The sequence below is a fragment of the Mirounga angustirostris genome, unplaced genomic scaffold, assembly GCF_029215605.1.
Source record: "Mirounga angustirostris isolate CCGP_5_RB_7025 unplaced genomic scaffold, mMirAng1.0.hap1 SCAF_6, whole genome shotgun sequence".
NCBI lineage: Eukaryota > Metazoa > Chordata > Mammalia > Carnivora > Phocidae > Mirounga > Mirounga angustirostris.
In genome coordinates, this window is record NW_026991714.1 from 116,937,617 (window position 1) to 116,957,182 (window position 19,566).

General features: G+C 42.9%; 1 long non-coding RNA gene across 2 annotated transcripts in view; it reads right to left on the reverse strand.

The window, feature by feature from the left end:
* Positions 1–19,566, reverse strand: part of LOC123845516 (uncharacterized) — a 72,058-nt gene that overhangs the window by 15,711 nt on the left and 36,781 nt on the right. The window lies entirely within an intron of this gene.

Here is a 19,566-nt window from a genome sequence, read left to right on the forward strand (position 1 = left end):
TGCAGCAGCTCCCTAATTCTCTGATGAAAGCTATGGTCCTTCAAATGACTTCCAAGTGTCTCTATGATTTGTTCCCTACCTTCACACGACTCACATCTGTGGTCTCACCTCCTTCTGCTCTCTCCCTCCCCCATGCGTTCAGTCAGCTACACTGACTCCTCAAGCACACCGGGCCCACCCCACCACAGGGCCTTTGCACTTGCTGCTCCTTCTGCCTGGAATCTCTTCCTCAGATAGCCACATGCTTCAGCTACATCCCTCGCTCCCTCACTTCCTTCAGATCTTTATTCAAGGGCCACCTCATTGTGGTTTTGATTTGCATTTCCCTGATGATTAGTAATGTTGAGCCCCTTTTCAGGTACTTCTAGGCCATTTGTGTGTATACTTCAGAAAAACGTCCGTTCAGGTCCTTTGCCCATTTTTCATAGGATTATTTGGTTTTTTTGCTGTTGAGTTTTCATAGAAACAGAGAAGAAAATGGCAGTTGCCAGGGTCTGAAGGCAGGGGGGGAATAGAGAGATGCAGATCAAAGAATACAAACTTTTAGTTATAAAATGAATAAATTCTAAAGATCTAATGTACAACATGGTGACTATAGTTTCTTTTTTTTTTTTAATTTTATTATGTTATGTTAGTCACCATACATTACATCATTAGTTTCTGATGCAGTGTTCCATGATTCCTTGTTTGCGTATATGTGCCCTCCTTAATATCCATCACCGGGCTAACCCATCCCCCCCACCCCCTCCCCTCTAGAACCCTCAGTTTGTTTCTCATAGTCCTTAGTCTCTCATGGTTCGTCTCCCCCTCTGATTTCTCCCCCTTCATTTTACCCTTCCTACTACCTTCTTCTTAGTTTCTAATATGGTTTGTAAACTTGAAAGCTGCTGAAAGTAGATCTTAAGAGTTCTCACCAAAAAAAAGAAGAAGAAGAAGAAGGAGTTGACTATGTAAGACATTGGCTGTGCTAATTATCTGGATCTCAGCAATCATTCCACAATGTATATGTATATTATATCATCACAGTGTACACTTTCAATATATACAAGTATATCTGTCAATTATTCCTCAAAAGTTGGAGAAACAAATGTCACCTCCTGGAGGCTGTCCTGGCCATGATATCTAACACTTGGATTCAGCGTCCCCCTCTCTAGCACCCCTCCCTGCTCTCCCCTCTTGCTTTGTTCACCCATATCACCCAACACTCACTATCTGAGGTGTGGCCTGCTCTACATATGACCTTGTCTGTTAACTGCTTCCCTCCCAGATTGTCACCTCCCCTAACAGCAAGGATTTTGTTCTCTTTACTTGAGGCATGGTTGACTCCCAAGAAATGTTGAAAATCTTATTCCTTTTTTCAAAAAAAAACACAGAGTAAAAATAGTATCTAGTCCCTGGCACGAGGACACTAATGGAACTGAGCCACGGAGAAAGCTCTGCTCACCTGCTCTGTGCTGTGTGGGGACCTCGGCAGGTCCCTTGTCATCTCTGAGCCTTGGTCACCTCTGTAAAAGGGGCACAATTACACCTGCCTATCTTAACTCACAGGATGTTTGTAAGATATCAGTGAGAGAACAGTGACAGAAGTCCTGCAAACACTGCCCAGTGTCCCTGGGGCATAGGCAAAATTACCCCACCAAGGACCACTGCTCTGTAAGGATCTATTAGTTATAAAAACAATAATATTCATGGCTTAAATTCTTTAACTGGTGTGCTTTTCCACCAAAATCAAAAACTTGCTTTGCCTTGGTAGATTAAATTTTGTTCTTGTGAGAATGAACTAGAATCTTGCCCTGCCCCAGACAGCCCTCTGACTGCTCCTGCCCTGCTTGTCATGGGAGATGTCCTTTCCTCCAGCTGGAGGGCAGTAAAATGTTTTCAGAGTTTACATCTCAATTCAGAGCCTCGAATGAGATCCCCAACGTACTGGGGAGTCTGTGCAAAGCTCCGAAGAAGGATCTGGTAGTAAGTCGTTGGGCGGGGAAACACTTCCCTTCTTTACCAGCCACCATAACCATGCCCTCTGGGAAAAGCTCCAGGTGGGTGGGGGATGCACTAACAAACAGGCTAGGGGCTGCTGGAATGTATTTAATGAAATCCAAGTGGCCCCTTTGGGAGGCCTGGCTTTGGGGGGGCCTTTATGGGGAGGCTGTTCTTCTAAAGGGTAGCAACCATCCCAAATTTAACATGATGCACTCCAATGTGCAAAGAAAAATGTTGCTTTTTTGTTTAAATTATCCTATAGCTGTTTTCATCTTCAACCTGAATCCCTGCTCACAGTAAGTGGAGATAGGAAGGAAGCAAAGATGACTGCGCTTTCCAGTACACAGCATCTCAGTGCTTTGGGGGTTTAAATGGTCGCTTTTAATAGTCAGTTCCAAGTGCAGCTATCCACTCCGGTAGTCACTCCCTCCCTCTTTCTCCAAATGGTGATCCGGGTGTGAGTGAGAGACCTGGGACTAAGGAATCCGCAGCCCATGGAGGGAGGGTCAGCGAGCTGCCTGCTCTGCTGGTGGCCACCCCAGGATTCCGGTGTGGGGTCTGCAGTGAGTAGGCTGAGGACCCTGGCTGCTCTCACAGCAGGGAGGGCACCATCTGCTGCTACAGCCTGGGCCTCTGGCCTTTGTCATCCTCAGTACCTCTCTCCTCCCAATACTAGGCTGCTGCTAGTCCCCATGAATTTCACATGCTCTTATGTGGCAAGCAGGAGCGCCTGGACCCCATGCGTGCCTGGCCTAGATTGCAGGGAGTCAGGAAGACAGCTGGGGCCTGACCTTCTAAATAGCTGCCACTCATCCCCAGCCTGAATTGTATCTGCTATCAAGCCAAGGTGGGGCTTCTCTCAAGAGCCTCCAACCTCGTTCATTCATTTATTCATTTAACAAACATCTATCCAGGGATCACTTCTATGCCACACACTGCTGTGGGTGCTGGCGATGGAGCAGCAAACAAAACAAAGTCCCCAGTCCAGAAGGAAGAAAAAAGCAGTGAGCAATCAAATGAAATACACAGTGTGTCAGAGGGTGATACATCCTGTTGAGAGATATATATCCGGGAGGGTTGACCAGGACCACTGGGGGAAGAGGGAGCTATCTTAAATGCAGTGATCAGGGAAGCCCTCTCTGATAAGGTGGTATTTGAAAAGATTTGAACAGAGATCTAGAATCCGTGAGGGGTGAGTCATGAGACTATCTGCTGAAAGAAACTTTCAGGCAAATAGAACAGCAAGTGCAAAGGTCCTGAGGCAAGAGCATGCTTGGTGGGTTTGCAAAACAACACAGAGTCTGGGATGGCCAGTTAGAGAAGGCTTTAGAAACACCCAGGTAGATACAGGAGTGCCTCACAACATCAAACAGCTAGCTCCCCATTGCAATACGCTCCTAACTGGTCTCTCTGTCCTGACTATTCTCTGAATCAAGAGCCAGGCTTGCAGATGGTGGGCTGTGGAGTCTCAGGTCTGGTTTCTTGGTTCTTCCTCTATCTTGTTCCTCCCTACCAACAACTTCTGGCCCAGGAGAGGTGGGTCTCTTTCAGTCACGTTGGAGAACTCCCTCCTTGTATATCCTGAATTCTCCCTTTTTATGATGACTTACAATAAAACTCCATGATCAGAGTCATGGGAAGTCTCGCTCTTTATGTCTAAAATGGGAAGCTTGGGACTTTCGAAATCCCTACTTTCTTTTTCCAAAAAGCCTGGCTTTGTCTCTGCTGGTCCCCAGGGTGCCTGTGTGAGAATCAGAAAATGTGGCCAGCTCTCAGAGGACACAGCCAGGCACCACGAGATGCAGCTTGCTGAGCCAAGCCCAGGCTGCATTTTCACCCCTTCCTCATACCCCTCAATTAGCAATCCTCTAGCCTGCACCTGGGTGTCAAGGCTATTAGTCCCTAAAGACTTGACAAAGTCATCTTTGAGACTCAACATTGATCAATGACCAATGTGTCCTAGAAATATCAATTCTAAATTTCCCTGGGAGGGGCGCTTGGATGGCTCAGTCAGTTGAGCATCTGACTTGATTTCGGCTCAGGTCGTGATCTCAGGGTCATGAGATCCAGCCCCACATCGGGCTCCATGTTCAGCGGGGAGTCTGCTTGAGATCCTCTCCCTCTACCCCTCCTCCTACTCTCACACACTCTTGCATGCTCTCTCTCTCTCCCTCAAAATAAATAAATAAAAATCTTTAAAATAAATAAATAAATAAATTTCCTTGGGATAACATGTTTCATGGTGCATTCTTGGAGGTAGAAAATGGCCAGAGAATGAGATTTGTCAGGGGGAATGAAAACATTATTCCTATTACCACCATTTCCAAAAGAGCCTGCAGGATCCATTTGATACTGAGAATAACTCTCTTCCCTTCTCTCTCCCCTCATGACCAGGCCTAATGTGTACATTTGTAGGCTGGTTCCGGAAGTTAGCATTCAATGGAGTAATAATGCATGTGGATGGGGAATAAGGTGTGTGGGGGGACCAAGTGAAGCCACGCTTGGGCAAAGAGGGGGCTTCTGAGGAGAGGAACAAGACTTAACGGGTTGATATACAATGAAGGCAGTGGGCATCGAGAGCCCAGGGTTTGAGATTTTCCTCTGCTTACAAAGTAACATGTTAGCCTGCCATAGTTTCAAGGATGAGGGCAAAAGACATGACACTCCTGAGTCAGAAACAAAGGACCTCATAACTCAGCACATAGCAAGCAGGATGGACATCAGCCTAGTTCCATCAAATCCCCTTGCCCCCCGAATCCCACAGTGATGATGCAGAGAGGTCCATGTGGATACTGCACATGGAGTGAGCTTCCATCCAGCTGAGAAACCATGTGCTCAGGAGATCGGAATCATTTATAATATGTAGTTAGCATCTGTATCTGGCCTCTGCCTCAGAAGGAGGCGTTATCTTTCCTACACTGGACAGTTAAGCAAGCTTGCCCTTTGCTTTGGAGGGAACACTCCCTCTGTCTTCCCAGACTGTTCTCTACATAAACACTCTTGGAGAGATTCTGGGACGAATGCAGCCAGTGTGTCTGCTCACAAGAAATGGGAAAAACACATGCACAATTGTCTCCTGGCATGGCAGGTTAGAGCTCAGTCTGTGGTGCTGGTGGAGGGTCAAGAATTGCCTACTGTCGTCCCAGAGCTTCTGTTCTTGGTGAGAAAGCCTGAAAAATATAAAGCTGAAGACCATGCTCGTGTCACTTGAAGATAAGCTCGGCTTTTTCGTCTCTGGTACTGCCTCAGAAGTAAACACAAATGGGCCCAAACACAAAACATAGGCAAGACTGAGGAGTTGGGCAACTTGAGCATTCCTTCCCACCAGGCACGTTTTCTGTCGGAAGTCATCGGCCCCCGGCTGGCTGGGCCAGCAAACCCCTCAATCCATCACTGACAGGCAGCTCTGGCTGCAGCCAGCATGTCCAGCCTCTGGAGCCATATTTCCATGCAGAGACCAGCAATTAAGTGTTTAGATTCAAATCAATGTGTGTAACAGCCTTGGGGACATTTTCAGTACTCCAGAGACCGAGTAAGCTACTATCAATACAATCAGATGAAGTAAAATTGCACAGAGCAAAGTTTTATAAAGTCTCCTGCATATGGAATTATTTGGACAAGAAATCTAGTTTTTCTTACAGCTTCTCTGCTTGTGTAAGAGTATTAATTACTCATTAATCCACTTAATTTGATTAAATGCCTTAATTTTTTCGAAGAAAATTGTTGAACACGTCCTGTGAGTTGGTCTTGACTGTGAGGATACACAGATAATCAGGAAAGTGGCCATCTATTTCCTCAAGAAGCCCAGAGTCCTCTCAGTGACATGGTCCTTTGACAGAAAGTGCTAGAAGTGCAGGCAAAGCCAGTGCCTGACTCATAGCCATGGGGCACTGACCTCTCTTCATCCTATTGATCAGCATGAGAACAACCCCTTTCATCCCCACTCCTTGCCATTTACTGTCTCCTTCTTCTCAGTTCCTTATTTGCTGTGTCCTGCAAATGCCCACTGGGGCTGCAGAAAACGTTTAGGACAACCTGGTCAAAAAGTGAAAATCCAGGCTTACTTGGCATACTCAGAGCACTAAACCAAGGTTGGGCAAGATGGTCAGACATCTCCTCTATTTATGATAGGTGAAGGAATTGAGAGAATGAATGAATGAATGAGTGAATGAATAAATGAATGAATGAATTATATAAAAGCATGAATTCTCGTAAAAAGAAAAAAATGGAAAAAAGGAAAAATGAAATGTATACCCATCAGGATGGCTATATTCAAAAAAAAAAAGGAAGGAAAGACATGTTAGTGAGGATGTGGAGAAATTGGAGCCTTTGTGCATTGTGGCGGGAATGTAAAATGGCGCAGCTGCTCTTGAAGACAGTATGGCAGTTTCTCAAAAGAGAAACATCATTTTTTATGAGCCAGCAATTCCACTTCTGGGTGGTATACCCAAAAGAAGTGAAAGCAAGGACTTGAACAGACAGTTGTACACCAATGTTCAAAGCAGCACCGTTCACAATAACCGAAACATGGCCAAAAGACAGTATATATGTTTACGTATGTATATATGTATGCACACACATACGTACAACAGAATATTATGCAGCCTCCAAAAGGAAGGAACTTGCGACCGATGTTACAACATGGATGAAACTTCAGGAATAAGCCAGACACAAAAAGACAAATATTGTAGGATTGCACATACATGAGGTAACTAAAGCAGCCAAACTGATAGCGACAGAAAGTAACAGGGTGGTTGCCTGGGGCTAGAGAGAGAGAGGAATAGGGCGTTATTGTCTATTGGGTACAGAGTTGCAGTTTGAAAAAGTTCTGGAGCTGGATGGTGGTTGATGGTTGCACAATGCAAATGTACTTCAGGCCACTGAAATGTACACTTGTACATTTAACCATTTAACGTGAGTAAATGGTAAATTGCATGCTACGTATATTTTACCACAATAAAAAGAAAAAGGAAAGGTAGAATATTTGGTGAGCTATCAGTTGAGAAATTGATGGCAGTTTTCACTTTTTAGCCAGATGTTTTGGCGTCACATAGACACAGCCAAAATGAAATGATGAAGGATTTGGGAATTGAAGCCAGGACTCTGGAGTCTCAAGTGACTGTGATAATTACTGCATTTCATTTCCTGCATATAATGTGGATTGAGTTCAAGACCAAAAGCAATATTCCAATGGGCTGTGATTAATTGCCCCTCCTGTGTTTAAATGGAGCTCCTCATGGCTTTTGCTATTGTTCTGCACAAATAATTAGGGCAGTTTCCACTGCCGAGTTCATGCTTGTGCGTGTTCTCGTAGAGAATAACAAGAAAAAAGAGGCAATTTCTGTTCAGTGTTTAATGAGATTTCAGACTTGGAATATGTTAATCCACAGTTAGGTCGCAGACACAGAGGTCTGGCCAGGAAAGGGAAGCACCAGCCTGTGGTTCCCTTATAGCATCTCGCTTAATTGTTTTGGTATGCTATAGAAGTGCAGGCAAAGCCAGTGCCTGACTCATAGCCATGGGGCACTGACCTCTCTTCATCCTATTAGATCAGCATGAGAACAACCCCTTTCATCCCCACTCCTTGCCATTTACTGTCTCCTTCTTCTCAGTTCCTTATTTGCTGTGTCCTGCAAATGCCCACTGGGGCTGCAGAAAACGTTTAGGACAACCTGGTCAAAAAGTGAAAATCCAGGCTTACTTGGCATACTCAGAACACTAAACCAAGGTTGGGCAAGATGGTCAGACATCTTCTCTATTTATGATAGGTGAAGGAATTGAGAGAATGAATGAATGAATGAGTGAATGAATAAGAGTAAGCACAGACGACCTCTTCTTTATTTATAAATGAATTTCAAAGAGGTTCAGTAACTCTCCGAGTCACACAGATAGTAAATGGAAGAGTGGAAAGTTGTACTTTGCTCAGATACCCACCCATCCATGCTTTTGGGAACTCTACATATCCATAGGCCAGAGAAACCTTGACTTTCCCTGAGTAATCTGTTATTCATTCGGTTATCTATTCACTCAGCCAACAAACGATCGTTCTTCACTTCCTATATTCCAGTGATAGGTTCTGAGGATAGAGGCATAAGATACGCTGTTGCTCTCTCCAGGGAAGTTCACTGTTAGTGACCGGGAGGCTCGGGTGGCGATCGCAGAGGGATGCCCGGGTTGGAGACCGCACGGAGGAGATAGCATAGCCCCGGCCACTTTGCAGCTGAGCCAAGGATAAGAAGGACTCAACGGACAGAAAAATGAGAAGCAGGCATTTCAATCACAAGGGATGAACACCAAATTCCCAGCAGGACACTTGAAGCATATGTTAGAAACGAGGGTGGGGGGTAAGCGGTTTGGGTTTTATGTTGAGGTCGACAATGAACAGGGAGCCACTAACATTCTTCTGTGAGAAAATGACAAAAGCAACAAATCTACAATTCAGAAAGATCACTCTGACAACTACATGGAAGATAGAGAGAGAGTGGCAGGCCAACACAGGCAAGGAGATAATACTAATGTCCTAAGACTGTCGTAACAAATTACTACAAATGGGGGCGGGGGAGGGGGGAGCTTGAAACAACAGAAATTTATTCTCTCATGGTTATGGAGCCTAGAAGTCCAATATCAAGGTGCTAGTAGCTCCAAACTCCCTGTGACGGCTCTGGGGAAATGTCTGTGCCCTGCCTTTCCCTCAGCTTCTGGTGTTGCTAGCAGGGACAATCGCTGGTGTTCCCTGGCTTGCGGGCACCTCACCCAAGGCACTCTCCTGTGTGCCGTGTCTCCTCTTCCTGCAAGGACAATGGCCATATTGCTTCAGGGTCCGCCCTGCTCCTGCATGACCACACCTTAACCTGATTATATCTGCAAAGACTGTTTCCAAATGAGGTCACATTCACAGGTATCAGGCATTAGGACTTGAGTGTGTGGACATATATCTCTGTATACATCTATATATATATACATTTCAACCCCAGGGACACAATTCAACCCACACCAGAGACCAGTTAGAGGACACATGCAATTGCTCAGCTGAGAACTGATGAGGTAACTGAGCAGCAACAGAGACCCAGAAGAAAGGAGTTGATCAGGAAGGAGAGCTGGTCAAACCTGAGGGTGGTGTTGGCTTAGGGCCGCTGGGAGGTAAAGGAAGGGGATTCCTGGGAACGGAAGACAAGAAGGGGGAGGGGTGGTGGGGCAAATGACTTGGCATGCCCATCTTTCAAATGTGAAGAAAGAGCTTTGGCAGTGAAGCTGTTGGTTCTCCACTTTTTAAAGCAACAGAACTCTCTATTGCCTGTGAGATAAAATGCCAACATTTGATTTGGGCAACATTTGAATGGTCCAAGTCTGGCTCACACCTCTGTCTCCATCACTCACAGCCCTGCCTTTCCCCTAGTGTGTACACATGTATATGTACATGTATGTACACACACACACACACACACACCAGGTGGTCATTCTCTCCTTTTGTTCACCTTGCTCCTAAAGCACAATGCCAGGGACTATGCTCCTTGAGGATAGGCGGTGTCTTGTGTCTGGCTGTGTCTGCCTGGTGTGCAGGGAGGGATAGCATGGTGTTGCCCCTGCCCTGGGTGCACCCCTCCCTGTTGAACTCCATTCCTCTGCCCATCTATCATCCTTGGAGACAGAATTCATCCTGCCTGCCCCTCACCTTCCATAGTGTGTTGAGTCTAACCTGCACCTATGGGTGTCATGCTCGTTCATGGTCATTGTGTGTGTCTGATCCACCCCTCAGAGTAAGCACAGATGGCATCGTCAATGTTTTACTCATCTTTGTATCTCCAAGGCCTCACAGGACTGGTCGAGAGTAGAAGCTCAAGAAATATTCACTGTAAAGAGCTCTTCAAGGAAAGTTGCTGGAGTGTACTACGGAGATCAGGGGCACGGGCTTTGAGGTCAGGCCGACCTGCATTGGAATCCTGGCTCTGATACTCAGCAGCTCTGTTAACTTAGGGGCATTTTTAAAACTTCCTAAGCTTCATTTCCTTCCTTGAGAATGAGGATCCTGACATTGGGGCTGCCATGACAAGTCAGTGAGATCACATGTGTAAAGCATGTGGAACACTACCTGACACCCAGGCTCAGAACAAGGCTGGTTATCATGGTTAGTGTTCTGAGGCCATCTGGCCTTGCCAATATCCTGCCACAATAGACTGATGGGATTTGTGCGTCCTTGCAGTTCTAGCCCCCTTCCACCATTCTCTTGCCCCAAGGGACCCATAAAATTATGATGTAATTGAGAGGCACAGTCATGGTTCTTCCTCAGTCCTTATGGTTTGGGTGTTGAGCAATCACAAGACATTGGAATGTCATCAAGAATAGCTGTTTGACAGAGAAAGACATGTATCATATGATCTCACTGATATGAGGAATTCTTAATTGCAGGAAACAAACTGAGGGTTGCTGGAGTGGGGGATGGGGTGGGAGGGATGGGGTTGACTGGGTGATAGACACTGGAGAGGGTATGTGCTCTGGTAAGCGCTGTGAATTGTGCAAGACTGTTGAATCTCAGATCTGTACCTCTGAAACAAATAATGCAATATATGTTAAGAAAAAAAAAAGAAGAAGAAGAAGAAGGTAGCGGGAGGGGAAGAATGAAGCGGGGGAAATCGGAGGGGTAGATGAACCATGAGAGATGATGGACTCTGAAAAACAAACTGAGGGTTCTAGAGGGGAGGGGGGTGGGAGGATGGGTTAGCCTGGTGATGGGTATTGAGGAGGGCACATTCTGCATGGAGCACTGGGTGTTATGCACAAACAATGAATCATGGAACACTTCATCTAAAACTAATGATGTAATGTATGGGGATTAACATAAGAATAAAAAAAATTAAATAAATAAATAAATAAATAAATAAATAAATAAATAAATAAACAAAATCTAAAAATAATTAAAACAAAAGAATAGCTGTTTGAGGAGGAAAGTTCCAAGAAGAGCATAGAACCAGAAATGTGCCAAGAGAACATGTGTGGGAGTTGAATGATGTCTTTAGAATTTGCAGAGAAGATGGGAGCTCAAAGCAGTGGAAAGAGCCTGAGCTGGCATCTCCCCCATCCAGTCCTGGCTCCATCTCTTATGGGCTCCCCCACCTTCACTGTTTCAGCCTTGTCATGGGCTGTTGTGAAAATCGGAAATAATGTATACAAACTGACCAACCCAGTGAGCAACAGTAACTATTCAATAAAAGGTGCCTCCCTTTTCTGTCCTTAAGGTGATGGTTGCGGTGGAGAGAGGAATCAGAGGTCCTCAGTAGGGAGTACTCATGGTAAATCAACCCCAGGGGGAACCTCAGCATCCCTCTCCCTGATGCCGAGGGGTGAGCTCTACGGTCCAAGAGAATGTGGTGGACTGTTTGGAAAGCAGGGTGCTCCGAGAGACCAAAGGTGACTGTCCTAGACCCCAACAGAACCCCACTCCTTTTTCTTGCCTGATTTGTCAGGCAGGTATTCAGGCTCCATCTAGGTAACAGGCAAGCCCCATAGGGGTAGTAGCCTTGAAAGTAAAGGACAGAGAGGGAGGCTGGAAACAAGTTCAAAAAGGACCCAGGAGGCCACCCAGTGGGTGAGATGGGGGGGCATGAAGGTTTGAGGCAAAGGAGGGTTTGGGGAAGGAAGAGAGAGCAAGTCACCCCAAGCAACTGTGTGATGACTCTGAAGCTTTTTATTTGGACATCTTTGGAAATGTTCACAGGAGGCTGACAAAGCAGGAGAAACTTCCGAGGGTCTTCAAGAATTGAGAGGGCCTTATTTTAATTCCAATGGGAATTGTTATCGGCCTAGGGATGCCTTTAAGCCTCAGTGTTGTGAACCAGAGGCCGGGGGACTTGCCTCTAGTCCTGTCCTGGCATTTTGTAGTTGAGTGACCTCGGTCAGACCCTCCACCTTGGTGAGCCCAGCTCCCTTCTCTGCGAAGAGCCAGTTGGAAAATCTGATTTCTTGGCTTCCTTGTGATGCTTTGTAACCTTTAATTTCAGATTCCCAACCTCTCTTTCTAATTCTTTTCAGTTGGAAACTATAACTTAGAAAATAACATTTTTGCCTTCACTCTCTGTATCATTTCCTGGACACCAGAATCTCTATCAAAAAATTGCAGCCTATTTTAAGCCTATTTTAAAAACCCTCTACTGGGAGGGGACTCAGGAACATCTGTCAATTTAACAAGCTCTGTAGGTGACTTTTTATGATCACACAATATTAGCCTACAGTGTCTGAAAATATAACCTCATAAAGCAGCTGCTGAAAATTTAACATGATTCAATCCTTAAAAGGCACATCATTAAGCTGTAAGAAATGCCAAAGTCTGGCAAAGTGAAGTCAAAACTTGAGAGAAGTATGATGACAAACACCAGCCTTCACCAGTGGGGGCTGAGGATGTCTGTGATCCACTGAGGTGGCGCAATGTGTCTGGGCCACAAGGTTCCAGGAGGATACTGCTTGTCAAAATAGCCTTAGGACTCGGACAAGTCATGTACCTGATGTGCTGATCCATGCTATAGGCCACATGGCCTTTGATTTAAGCTCAGCATACAAGGTATGTATTTTGAGCTGCTTTAGAAAAATAGGAAAAATTTGTGCAGCCCTTTGCATCTCATAGCCCTTGTGGGAAGGCAGACAGTGGTGGGATCTGGGTGTCCTCTGTGGCCATGGCTACAGCCAGAGGCTGACCATAGATCAGACCCTCAACCATGGCTGCCCAAGAATAAGCTCTGCTATGGCTGGTTTCCAGAAGGCCACAGGCTAAACAGAGAACAGAAGCTCAGACGTTGGTGGCCCCCTTTGAGGAAGTGGGTGGTCTGTTGAAAAGGCATGCTTGCTTGAGCTTCTTTAGTTAAGAAATTTTCCATTGAAAGAAAAGGCAATTGAATATTATTAACATTTTAAAGAGCAGTGGCATTAAGTAGAGTACAGTTAGTCTTTAGTCTTACAGTCCACATTCATTTCCAAAGTTGGTAAGGTCAGCACTTCTTTTCTCTATGCTGCTCAGTAAATTTATCTAATGTATTTGTAATAAAGTTACATTAGTTACATTTTTCTTTGCCATAACATACAGTCCATCCTGATAGCCACTGCCCTCCTAGTTGAGTTCTTAAAATCTGCATACATTAAAGTCCTCTTTTTATTCTGTAAAGTTGTATGGGTTTTGATAAATGCATGGTGCTGTATACCCATCAATCATTATGGTATCCAAAAGAGTAGTTTCACTACCCTAAAAATTCCCCTATGCTTCACCTGTTCATCCTTCCACCTCCCCAAACTCTGGCACCTACTGATCTGTTTAGCCACTCTATCATTTTTCCTGTCCCAGAATGTCCTAAAAATGGAGTAAAACAGGGACGCCTGGGTGGCTCAGTCGGTTAAGCGTCTGCCTTCAGCTCAGGTCATGATCCCAGGGTCCTGGGATCGAGCCCCGCATCGGGCTCCTTGTTCCGCGGGGAGCCTGCTTCTCCCTCTGCCCCTCTCTCTCTATCTCTCATGAATAAATAAATAAAATCTTTAAAAAAAAAATAAAAAAAAAAATAAAAAAAAAATAAAAATGGAGTAAAACATTTCAGACAACAATAGAGAGAAATTGCAGCCAAACATGGATTGCACCCAGAGCCTTACCCGTGCCTGATTTAGATGAGAAGGTTTGGGAGCTATGATTTGATGAGACTTAAATGAATTTTTGTACTTGAAGGCTGTAATGGATCAAGACTGTGGGGACCTCGGTGGCATGGAGTGCAAGTATTTTGCATGTGGGATGGAAATGCTTTGGAGCAAGAAGGTAGGCAAACTCATATCTCTCCAAGATTCTGGAATCTTAAATATGTTACCTGACATGGAATTCGGGACTTTGTAGGTGTGGTTAGGTTAAGGACCTTGCAATGAAGAAATTATTATGGATTATCGGGCTATCAGGGTGGTCCCACTGTAATCACAATGGTTCTTATAAGTGAAAGAAGGAAGCGGGAGAGTCAGATCAGAATGACGTGGTAGAGTAACCATTGTTGGCTTTGAAGAGAGAAGAGGACCAGGAGCCAAGGAATTTGGGCAGCCTATAAAGCTGGAAATGGAAAAAATAAAATTCTCCCCTAAAGTCTCTAGAAAGGAATGAAGCCCTGCCAACACCTTGATTTTATCCCAATAAGTCTCCTTTTGGATTTCTAACATCCAGAACTGTAAGATAATAAATTTGTGTGTGTTAAACCACTAAGATTGTGGTAATTTGCTACAGCAGCAATAAAAAGTTATACAAGATCTATGATTCATTTGAGTTCATTCTTATGCAAGGCATAAGGTGCGTGTCTAGGTTCATTCTTTACACACAAACATTTGATTGTTCTAGCATCACTTGTTGAAAAAGACTACCTCTTTTCAGCTGAAATTACCTTTATCCAAGATCAGTTGACTATATTTGTTGGATCTGTTTCTGGGCTCTTTATTGTGTTCCTCTATGTGTGTATTGTTTTGCCAATACTCAGTTTTCCTGGTTGCTGTAGCTTTATAGTAAGGCTTGAAATGAGGTAGCATGAGTCCTCCAAGTTTGTTCTTCTTTAATATTGTAATGGCTAGGGGCACCTGGGTTGCTCAGTAGGTTAAGCGTCCGACTCTTGGTTTCAGCTCAGGTCATGATTTCATAGGAGGTAGGATCTAGCCCCCTGCTGGGCTCCACACTCAGCATGGAGCCTGCTTAAAGATTCTCTCCCTCTGCCCCTCCACCCACTTGTGCATGCTCTCTCTGTAAAATACATAAATCTTTTAAATATATATATTGTATTGGCTATCCTGAATCCTTTGTCTTTCTATATAAATTTTAGCATTAGTTTGTTGATACCTATAAAATAGATTGCTGGAATTTGTGTTCAGATTATGTTGAATCTAAAGATCAAGTAACAAAGAATTGACATCTTAATAATATTGAGTCTCCCAATTCATGACCGTGGACTATTCCTCATTTATTTAGATCTCCTTTTATTTCCTTCATAAAAGTTTTGTAGTTTTCCACATATAGATTCTGTAAATATTTGCTAAATTTCTAACTAAATACTTCATTTTATGTTATTGCAAAGAGTATTTTTATTTTATTTCAATTTCCAATTGTTTATTGCTGGTATATAGGAAAGAAATTGACTTTTGTATATTGGCCTTATATTCTGCTTCCCTCTCATACTTACTTATTCATTCCAAGGCCCTTTTCTATTTTGCTTTTAGAGATTCTTTGGTGATTTCTATCTAGACAATTTCACCATGTATGAATAAAGACAGTTCTATTACTATTTTCAACTCTGTGTACAATATACTTATTTTCCTTGTCTTACTGCACTAGCTGGAATTTCTAATATGATATTGAATACGAATATTGAGATATTTTGCCTTGTTTCCAATCTTAGGGGGAAAACATCAGGTTCCCAATATTAAGTATGGTATTAGATGTAGGTTTTTCATAAAAACCCTCTAAGTTCCTTCTATTTCTAGTTTTCTGAGAGTTTTTTTTTAATCATAAATTGGTATTGAATTTTGTCACATGCTTTTCTGCATCAGCTGATATGCTTACATGTTTTTCTTATTCAATCTGTTAATAGGATGAATTCCATTGGTTGATGAATATTAAACAACCCTTTCATTGCTGAATGGAATACCACTTAGTTATGTTTCATTTTTCATCTTATAGATTGCTTAATCAATTTTCTAATATATTTTTAAGAATTTTTATAGCTATGCTGTTTAGAAATATTTGTCTGTAATTTACTTGTAATACTTTTCTCTGGTTTTGGTATTAGGGTAATGCTAGCCTCAAAAGTTGGTTAAGAAGTATTCCCTCTGCTTCTAATTTCTAAAAGAAATTGTGGGAAATTGATTATTATTTCTTTCTTAAATGTTTAGTAGAATTCACCAGTGAAACCATGTGGGCCTGGTACTTTATTTCTTTCTTTTTTCTTTCTGGAAGGTTTTAATTATCAACTCAATTTATTTAATAAATTTTCTACTCAGGTTATCTATTTCTCTTTGAGTGAGTTTTGGTAGTTTGTGCCTCTCAGGTAATCATTCATTTCATCAAAGTTATCAAAGTTGGAGACAAGTGTTATTTATGGTATTCTTATTATTTATTTAATGTCCCTGGGGTCAGTAGTGATGACTTCTCTTTAATTTCTGATATTGGTAATTTGCACCTTCTCTATTTATTTCTTAGTTAGCTTGGCTAGAGGCTTATCAATTTTCTTGGTATTTTCAGTGACCCAGATTTGACTTTGTTGATTTTATCCTTTTTCCTCTTTTCAATTTCATTGATAGTTATTCTAATTTGTAATATTCTGTTTTTTCCTCTTGCTGTAGCCATAATTTGCTCTTTTTCTCCAGTTTACCAAAGTTGTAGCTTAGGTTATTGATTTTAGATCTTTCTTCTTTTCAGGTATATGCATTTCAATGCTACAAATTTTCCTCTAAGAACCACTTTACCTGCATTCTCAAAATTTTTATTTTAATTTTTATTTAGTTCAAAATATATTTTTAATTTTTAAGACTTATTTCACTAATGAGTTGTTTAGAAGTGTGCTGTTTAATTTCCAGCACTTGGGAATTTTCAAGCTATCTTTGTTACTGATTTCCAGTTTAACCCCACTGTCATACGAGAACATATTTTGTATGAGTTTTATTCCTTAAAATTTTTTAAGGTGTGTGTTATGGCTAGCATTTGTCTGTCTGTGTTAATGAATATTGCAAATAAGCTTGAAAAGAATACATATTCTGCTGTTGTTGGATAGAATATTCTAAACCCAACAATTAGATCAAGTTGATTCATAGAGCTATTCAGGTCATCTTATTTATTTTACCCTTCCTGATTTTCTGTCTACTTAATCTATCAAGTAATGACAGAATAGTATTAAGGTCTCAAACTGTAATAGTGAATTTGCCTATTTCTCCTTTTAGGTTTATCCATTTTGCCTTATGTATTTTGATGCTCTCTTTTTAGCTGCATGAACATTTAAGATTTTTTTATGTCTTCTTGGAGAATTGACCCCTTTATCACTATTTTAATTCCCTCTTTATTCCTATAATCTTCCTTGTTTTGAATTTGGTTTTGTCTGAAATTGATACAGCTACTCCATCTTTCTTCTGGTTAATATTATGGTAGTATATTTTTTTCTCCATCTCTTTGCTTTCAGCTTGTCTGAATCTTTGTATTTTAAGTGGGTTTTCTAGACAACATTATTTCATCTTATTTCTTTTAATCCATTCTAATAATCTTTGTATTTTAATTAGTGTGTTTATATCACTCATATTTAAAGTGATTCTTTATAGTTGGGTTCTTACCTACTTAGTTTTTGACTTTTTTATTCCTTGCATTTGTGTTTTGTTTCTTTTTCCCCCTATATTTCTGCCCTCTCTGTTTTTAATTGTGTGTTTCATATGATTCTATTTAGAATCTTTTCTTAGCATATCATTAATACTATGTTTTAAAATTTCTTTTTATGACTGCCCCATAGGTTACAATACTCATCTTTAAATAATCTAAATCCACATTCCTACAAAACCATACTACTTTGCGTCTGGTGCAGGTAGCTTATAACAGGGTATTTCCAATTCCTCTCTTGTGTCCCTGGAGGGCTAGCCTGTGCCAGGCACTATGCAAAGTGTGCTGCATATGCAATACTATTCAAATTCTCGCAGGAGGCAATCATTACATCTCTTTCACAGAAGATGAAATTGAGGCTTACAGAAGTCTAATTCCCTCCCTGGGTCATATAATTGATAAGGCCCAAGATTGCCAGAACTCCAGGGCTTTGAAGGAGTAGAGACAGCCCATACAGTACTCAATACAGTGCCAAGCACGTAGCAAATATTCAGTAAATAAGACAACCCACGCCTCCAGGATGGTAAATGTCTCAGTGAGGGGCCTGGGACACATGGTTGCAAAAGGAAAAATACCGGCTGGCTGAGGTTTGGTAAGCAAAACGGGGACTATTTGTTGTTGTTCTTGTTTGTTTGTTTTTAATTTGTTAAACTCATATTCACAAATGTGCCTGTTCTATTTTCTGTGCCTCTGATGTCCACAGTAACCCATCATGTTAGCTCTGATTTACTGAGTATCAATTTTTATCTGGTAGTGTGTTCAGTGAGTCCTCAGGCTTTCCCTATGACTTATACTCTATCCCCATGTGATCAAGGAGGAGACTGAGGCTCAGGGAGGTCTTGCCAAGGCCACAGACTTTTGGAAAAGATGAGACCTGCAGCCAACCTGCCTACGTCCAAAATCTGCCGCCATAGCCCTCCTCAGGCAGCAGGCGTGAAATACTTGCTATCATATCCCTTTTTTCAGGGGAGGAGCAGAGAGCCCCAGCTACAGCTTCCTGCCAGGCATGGAGCTTTCCAAGCTCCCTGCCTCTGGGCCACCTGGGTAGGGGTCCCAGGGCCTCAGCAACAAGCTCATGGATCCAAGGAATAACCCGTATTTGGGCTTAGCGGTTCTCATTCTGAGGACTAATGATGTCCAGAAGTCTCAAGAATTCCTCTGCCAGAAACATCAGATGGAAGTAGGTGCAGTTGGCTCAAATAGCAGCCAGGGGACAATTTATCACAATTTATTAGACCACCCATGAGGCAGGAATCCAAGCCCTGCATTCAAGTTCCATCCAAGGGCTGCACCTAGCATCCTGAACCAGCCTGGGGGGGCTGTCTAGTGATGCCTGAGAGTCATCCAGCAGTCTGCACTTGGGTGCAGGATGTGTGTGTTGGGGTGGAGGGGACCCGCAAGAGCCCACAGATTGGACTACAGGACAGTCTCAGATGCTAGGCACGAGCCCCGGAATGCCATCACGTACCCCTGCCTGCCTTCACACAGGGACAAGTGCAGCTGAGGGGCTGCGTGGAAGCCTGTAGCACCCCCCCAGTTCTTCCTGCCCCCCTCTCATCACTGTATGGGTTTCTCCCAATACCACAATCTCGATACCTCATTTTCTCATTGATTGAGAAATAAATAATCTTATAAAATAACTAACTAATTAAATAAGGTACTCGAATATTCCAAGGCATCCAAAACCACACAGCTAATAAGCAACAGCTCCCTAGTATCTCTACTCTTTTTAGTTCATCAGGGGAAAAATTATTCATTTCCTAGTACATATTTTAGGGGCATCCATCCATTGTTTTTTGATTACGTGAAAACATTAAATTTTCTTCCCCACCCCCAAATCCATAAATGCCTTGAGTGCCAAAGCTTTTCAAGTGGCTGCCACAGTGAGAGCCAATTAGTAAATGTTCTGTATGTACTTGATATTTAGTTAGTCAGTGACAATTCCATAAAGAATTATGGACCATGTGGGGGTCGGGCCCTGTGGACACTTGGGTCATGGGGCAGAGTCCCAACCTCCCCGAGCTCAGAGCTCACGGGACATTGGGGTGTATCAGAGTGACAAGGCTCTCATAGGAGTGCTGCCCCTTTGCCACAGCTGCCCTCCCCACATGCTGCTCCTGCCCTGGTTTCCTGCTCATAGCTCTCATCAAGCACTTACCAAAGGGTCTCATAAATGTGACTTAGATCTAAAACTAGTGTGCAAACCAGTGGTTTAAAAAAGCATGCAAGGA